This window comes from Miscanthus floridulus, unplaced genomic scaffold (assembly GCF_019320115.1).
Source record: "Miscanthus floridulus cultivar M001 unplaced genomic scaffold, ASM1932011v1 fs_518_2_3, whole genome shotgun sequence".
Lineage (NCBI taxonomy): Eukaryota > Viridiplantae > Streptophyta > Magnoliopsida > Poales > Poaceae > Miscanthus > Miscanthus floridulus.
Genome location: NW_027096867.1, coordinates 69,476 through 75,589, shown reverse-complemented (window position 1 = coordinate 75,589; position 6,114 = coordinate 69,476). Strand labels below are relative to the sequence as shown.

Below are 6,114 nucleotides of genomic sequence, written 5' to 3'. Positions count from 1 at the left end.
TCATGCATACTATTATATCTAAGTGATAGTGATATCTACATGATTGTGATATATGACATGTGTGCTCTCTACTTTGAATTCCTTTATATGTCATATCACTTGTGCTATGCTCATTTGCTTTTGCTTCCACGTTTATACTCCGATACAAATGAGCTTTTTTACTTGTACTCATCCTTATTTCATATCCTTTGAGTATATTATGTTGGCTTGGGTCATATAAGCTTGCTTAACTCTTTTGGTTCCTATTGACAAAATCTTATATGAACCAAGCATATCAAAAACCTCACTCTTTCACATACTCAAGGTGGTATTGTCATCAATCACCAAAAAGGGGGAGATTGAAAGCATCTAGGCCCCTAGTTGAGTTTCGATGATTAATGACAATACAAGATTACTATGACTAACGTGTGTTTTGCAGAGGCAATTAAGTTAGGTCATGGTAATGGAGATCAATTGGGCAATCAAGGTGGTCATGCCCCTACGATGGAAATCGTTTCAGTTTTCAAAGGATGGACGACAAGGTTAAGGATGACTAGTTCTAAGTGTCGATTGGAGTTGGAGTGACACTTAGAATAGTTTAGGACTTTGTTTTTCCTTTGGCCATACTATTAAGGGGGGTATGGATGGGTAGCTTGACCTAGATGAGTCTAGTGAGTTAGGTGTAGTGCACACTTGTTAAAACTAGCACTAGGTAGCTCCACAACAGCCCTATGATCCTATGGAGCAAACTTCATTCACATACGTTTGAGAGTTGGAAGTGAATGGAGGGTCAAATGCTAACTGGATGCTGACTCCGGTGCGACCGGACGCTGGCCACAGGGTCCGGTCAATACATTTGATCAAGGAGATTGCGTTCGGTGTGACCGGATGCTAGAGTGGTCAAGTGACCGGATGCTAAGTGGCAGCATCCAGTCGACTCCAATAAGGTTCCAGAGAAGGAATTCTGCAACCAGACGCGACCGGTCAATGCTGACCGAACCCTGAGGATCCAGTGTTCGGTCGAGTACAGTAAGCATCCAGTGAGGATTTAATGCGACTGGACGCATCCGGTCAGTGGTGATCGGACCCTGCCAGCGTCTAGTCAACACTTAAACACTGGTGTGCAGGTTGAACTAACCGGAGCATCCGATCAACATGACTGGAGCGTCCGATCACCCCGCAGAGGCACATAACGGTTTGTTTTTCAGGCTGTCTTATAAATAGAAGCTCCACTCATGTGTGGAGTTAGTTTTGCTCATTCCAACAGCTGAGAAACACGTTTGTGAGTGCCAAGAAGAGCAAGGTCCTAGTGAGGTGATTGAGATTCGTGAATCCAAGAGAGTAGCCTCATTAGTGAATCAAGAGTAGCAAAGTGTGCATTCACCGTTCTCATTAGGCTTCAAGTGGTCAAGTAAGAGTTCATGCTTATTACTCTTGGTGATCACCATCACCTAGATAGCTTGGTGGTGATTGGGAGCTTAGTGATCACCCGGCGGAGTTTGTGGGTGACCCAACTCAAGTTGTGTGCGGTTTTGGGTGATTCGCCGCGATGGAGTGTTGAAGAATCAACCCATAGAGAGCAATTGATCCTTGCGTAGATCAAGGGGGAGCTACACCCTTGTGCGGGTGCTCCAATGAGGACTAGTGGGGAGTGGCGACTCTCCGATACCTCGACAAAACATCGCTGTGTTCCTCTCTCTCAATTTACTTTGAGCAATTCAATACTTGTTCATAGAATTGCCATGCTAGAGTAAGTTTGGAACATAGGTTGTAAGTCCTTTGTGTGTTAGATTATTAGAAACACTTTTGTAGGCACAAGGGGTTAATTGGGCTAACCGTAGGATTTAATTATTGCAAGAAAATCTAGAATTAGCCCAATTCACCCCCCCCTCTTGGGCATCTTAATCCTTTCAGTTACCAAACCAAAGATTTTAAAGTCAAGTTGTGAAAGCATGGTGTAACGTCTAGACAAAGCATCAGCAATTATATTTTACTTCCCCTTTTTGTGTTTGATGACATATGGAAAGGACTCGATGAATTCAACCCACTTGGCATGTCTATGGTTCAGTTTTGCTTGACTACGGAAGTGTTTCAAAGATTCATGATCAGAATGTATGACAAACTCTTTGGGCCATAAATAATGCTGCCATGTTTCTAAAGTTCGAACTAGAGCAAGCAATTCCTTATCATAAGTAGAATAGTTCAAACTAGGGTCACTCAACTTTTCACTGAAATACGCCATAGGTTTCCCCTCTTGTAACAGCACACCACCCAACCCAATTCCACTAGCATCACATTCAAGCTCAAAAGTTTTGTTGAAATCAGGAAGTTGGAGCAAAGGTGTGTGTGTTAACTTATATTTTAGCATGTCGAATGCATTCCTATGTGCTGCAACCCAAGTGAATGCCACACCCTTCTTGGTGAGCTCATGTAGCGGGGCTGCAATGGTGCTAAAGTCCCTCACAAAGCGGCAATAGAACCCAGCAAGTCCTAGAAAACTTCTTATTTGTGTGATCATAGTGGGAACTGGCCAGCTATGAATTGCCTCGACCTTGGCTTGATCAACTTCAATACCCTACAGGGTCACAACATAGCTAAGGAAAGAGACTCGATCTATGCAAAATGTGCACTTCTCAAGATTACCAAATAATTGAGCATTATGTAAAGCATCAAAAACAACACGTAAATGATCAAGATGTTCCTCCAAAGTTTTGCTATATATCAGAATGTCATCAAAGTATACCACCACAAATCTACCAATGAAAGAACGTAAAACTTCATTCATTAATCTCATGAAAGTGCTGGGTGCATTAGTGAGGCCAAAAGGCATGACTAACCACTCATATAGACTGAACTTGGTTTTAAATGTTGTTTTCCATTCATCTCCTAACTTCATGCGAATCTGATGGTAACCACTACGCAAATCAATTTTAGAGAACACAATTGAGCCGCTCAATTCATCAAGTATATCATCTAGTCTAGGAATCAGATGATGATATCTAATTGTGATATTATTAATTGCTCTACAATCCACACACATGCGCCAGGATCCATCTTTCTTAGGAACTAAAAGTACGGGAACAGCGCAAGGGCTAAGAGACTCACGCACATAACCTTTGTCAAGCAATTCTTACACTTGGCGATGTATCTCTTTAGTTTCCTCTAGGTTGGTCCTATAAGGAGCATGATTTGGTAAGGAGGCCCCAGGAATGAGGTCAATATGGTGCTCAATTCCCCAAATTGGTAGCAGTCCCGGTGGTACCTTCTTTGGGAAAACATTGGCGTACTCCTGCAAAAGGTTAGTGACAGCAGGAGGCAAAGAAATAGGAGTATCCTCAAGTGAAAACAAAGTTTCTTTGCAAACCAAAGCATAGCATATAGTAGTGCAAGTATCAATCTTTTCCAGATCAGATTTGGTAGCAAGAAAACAGGAACCCTTCAACTTAATCTCATTTTTCTTATCATGAACAAATTTAGTGTTTCTCTTTTTATGTTGCTCAAGTTCCTTAGCCACAATCTGATTTTCACTCTTAACATGCTCCTTAGTGTTCAACTTTCTAGCTCTAGCAATTTCATCTTTCATAATATCCTAAGGAGACATAGGATGTAACACAAACTTCTTTCCATTATGCACAAAAGAATATTGATTGGTTCTACCATGATGCATAGAGTCTGTATCAAACTGCCATGGTCTACCTAACAACATACAACATGCTTGCATAGGTACAACATCATAGTCAATGGAATCATGATAAGAGCCAATTGCAAAATTGACTCGTACCAACCATGTTACCTTTACATTACCGCTGTTGTTGAACCACTAAAGGTTGTAAGGTTGGGGTGCGGTCGGGTATCCAAAGCCAGCTTCTCCACCATCTCTAAGCTTGCCAAGTTGTTGCAGCTCCCTCCATCAATGATCACACAACATGAACGCTCCTGTACCACACACTTTGTTTGGAACAAGGTGTGGCACTGATTCTGTTCAGCCTTCTCCATTTGTGCACTCAACACTCGTTGCACAATGAGGCACTCATAACGATCTACATGTTTAGCTCCAATGTGTTCTTCAACTAGATTCTCATCTCCACCTGCATGGCCAGTGCCAAGCAAAGCATATGTTTCGTCATCCAAATCACTAGCAGAGGAATATTCACCATCATGTCGCACGATCAGAATGCGCTTGCTTGGGCAGTCCTGTCTCACATGTCCATAACCCTTGCATTGCAAGCACTAAATATCTCTTGTTCTTCCCGTAGAAGCAATGGAAGAAGAACTCTTGGCTATTGGAGCTGTTGTTCCATTTGTTGGTTCAGCCGGGCACGCTGATGAATTTGATGGAGAAGGGCGTTGTTTGTTGTTTGAAGGAGATGGAGCAACTACTCGTGTCGACGGTGCAGTAGTAGGTTTCGGTGTCCAAGAGTTAGCATGACCTATAGAAAAGTTAGTCCTCGTGCTAGCTCGACGTCCCTGCACTTCCCGTTCAGCCTTACAAGCAAGATGAAATAAACAATCAATTGAATTATATTCCTTGTAAGCTAAAATGTCCTGAATTTCTTGGTTCAATCCACCTACAAATGTAGCCATTGCTACATCCTCGGTTTCTACCAAACCACAACGAAGCATACCAGTTTGCAATTCCTGATAATATTCCTCTATAGATTTATTCCCTTGCCTAAATTCCTACAACCTATGTAACAAATCACGTGCATGATATGAAAGAACAAATCTTGCTCTCATGACCCTTTTCAAAGCATCCTAGGTCTGAGGAGTATTGTTTGGATTAGTGCGGCAATACTCACTCCACCAAATAGAAGCAAAATCAGTAAACTCACTAGTTGCAGCCCTAACCCGTTTATTTCCAGGGAAATCATGACAAGCAAACTTCTGATCAGTAGCTAGTTCCCATATAAGGTATGCATGAGGGTCATATTTCCCATCAAAAGATGGCATGGTGAACTTAATTTTACCTAAAGAATCATCATTGTCACGTACCTCTCGGCGTGGCGGCCTAACACCCATTCCACGGCTATTACGGTGTAGTTGACGATGGGGTTGAGCATCCACCTCATCATCATGCTCGGTGTCTCTTGCATAGACATCATCATTCTTGGCTGAAACACTGCCCACACTACCATCATTGCGGTGGTGTTGATGTGCACGGTTACGTCCTCTGTCTTGATTCTCTCAAGTCTGGCCAAAATAGCAGCAAGAGAAGTGTTCACTTCTCCAATGGAAACCTCCATCGCAGCAAGCCTTTGGTTGGTGCCAATTTGAGTTGCCTCTAATTGCCCAAGGCGCTCATTGGTAACACGAACGTCCTCTTTGAGTCCTTCAGCGTGTAACCTCATACGGCGCTCGAAGTCATGTATGATGTCCCTTGTGCATGGTGAGTGTGCATGTTGCCCCTGCTCGTCCTCACCATTTCCTGACATGGTTAGTGAACAGCAGCAATAACACAAGAAGGTGCTCGAATAACAAAAGAAAACTAAGTAATGGCTGATTCCATTCCTCTCAGACTTGCTTAACCAAGTTCTTACTTGTTCTTACCACACTTGTAGAAGGTGTTGTCAGCCATCAAGAACAACAACAATTATGGCAGCGAATGTAAACCTGTGATGTTGTAGATAAATTTGTGGAGCTATAGGTGGCTGGAAACAAATTCAAGGGATAGTTGGAACCACGTTAGCCAAAACAAATTGAATAATCGTTCAACGGTGATATTGTGCTGGTCCTAGATTGAACCGTTCTAGAGACACGAGCCTAGACACAAACGTAGCCACCGGACACCAACAACACAACACAAGCGAAGTGGAAAATAATAACTGCTGAAACCCTTTCTTCTATCTTTCTTGCTTCATTTCTTTTTCTAATTCTTTTACCCCTTTTTCTATTTTTTCACCTGCAGTACAACTCTCAAGTTTTGCAACTAGAAATTGAGAGCAAACAATTCACAACATATACTTTATTTATTTTTTTGACTAGGGGTACAGAAATTAAACTTACACAAGAGAACAAGCACAAACACTCTTTTTCTTTGAATCGAGGAACTCAGATATGCTAATCAAATCACAATGCGAGGAAAACTTTAGGGAGCTCCATGTTTGAATAGGGGGATGTTTGGAATGCAGCGGAGAT

General features: G+C 42.2%; 1 pseudogene; it reads right to left on the bottom strand.

Annotated features, from left to right (window-relative positions):
* Positions 1-4,734: 4,734 nt before the first annotated feature.
* LOC136532063 (uncharacterized) lies at positions 4,735-5,411 on the bottom strand (annotated as a pseudogene).
* Positions 5,412-6,114: the final 703 nt, after the last annotated feature.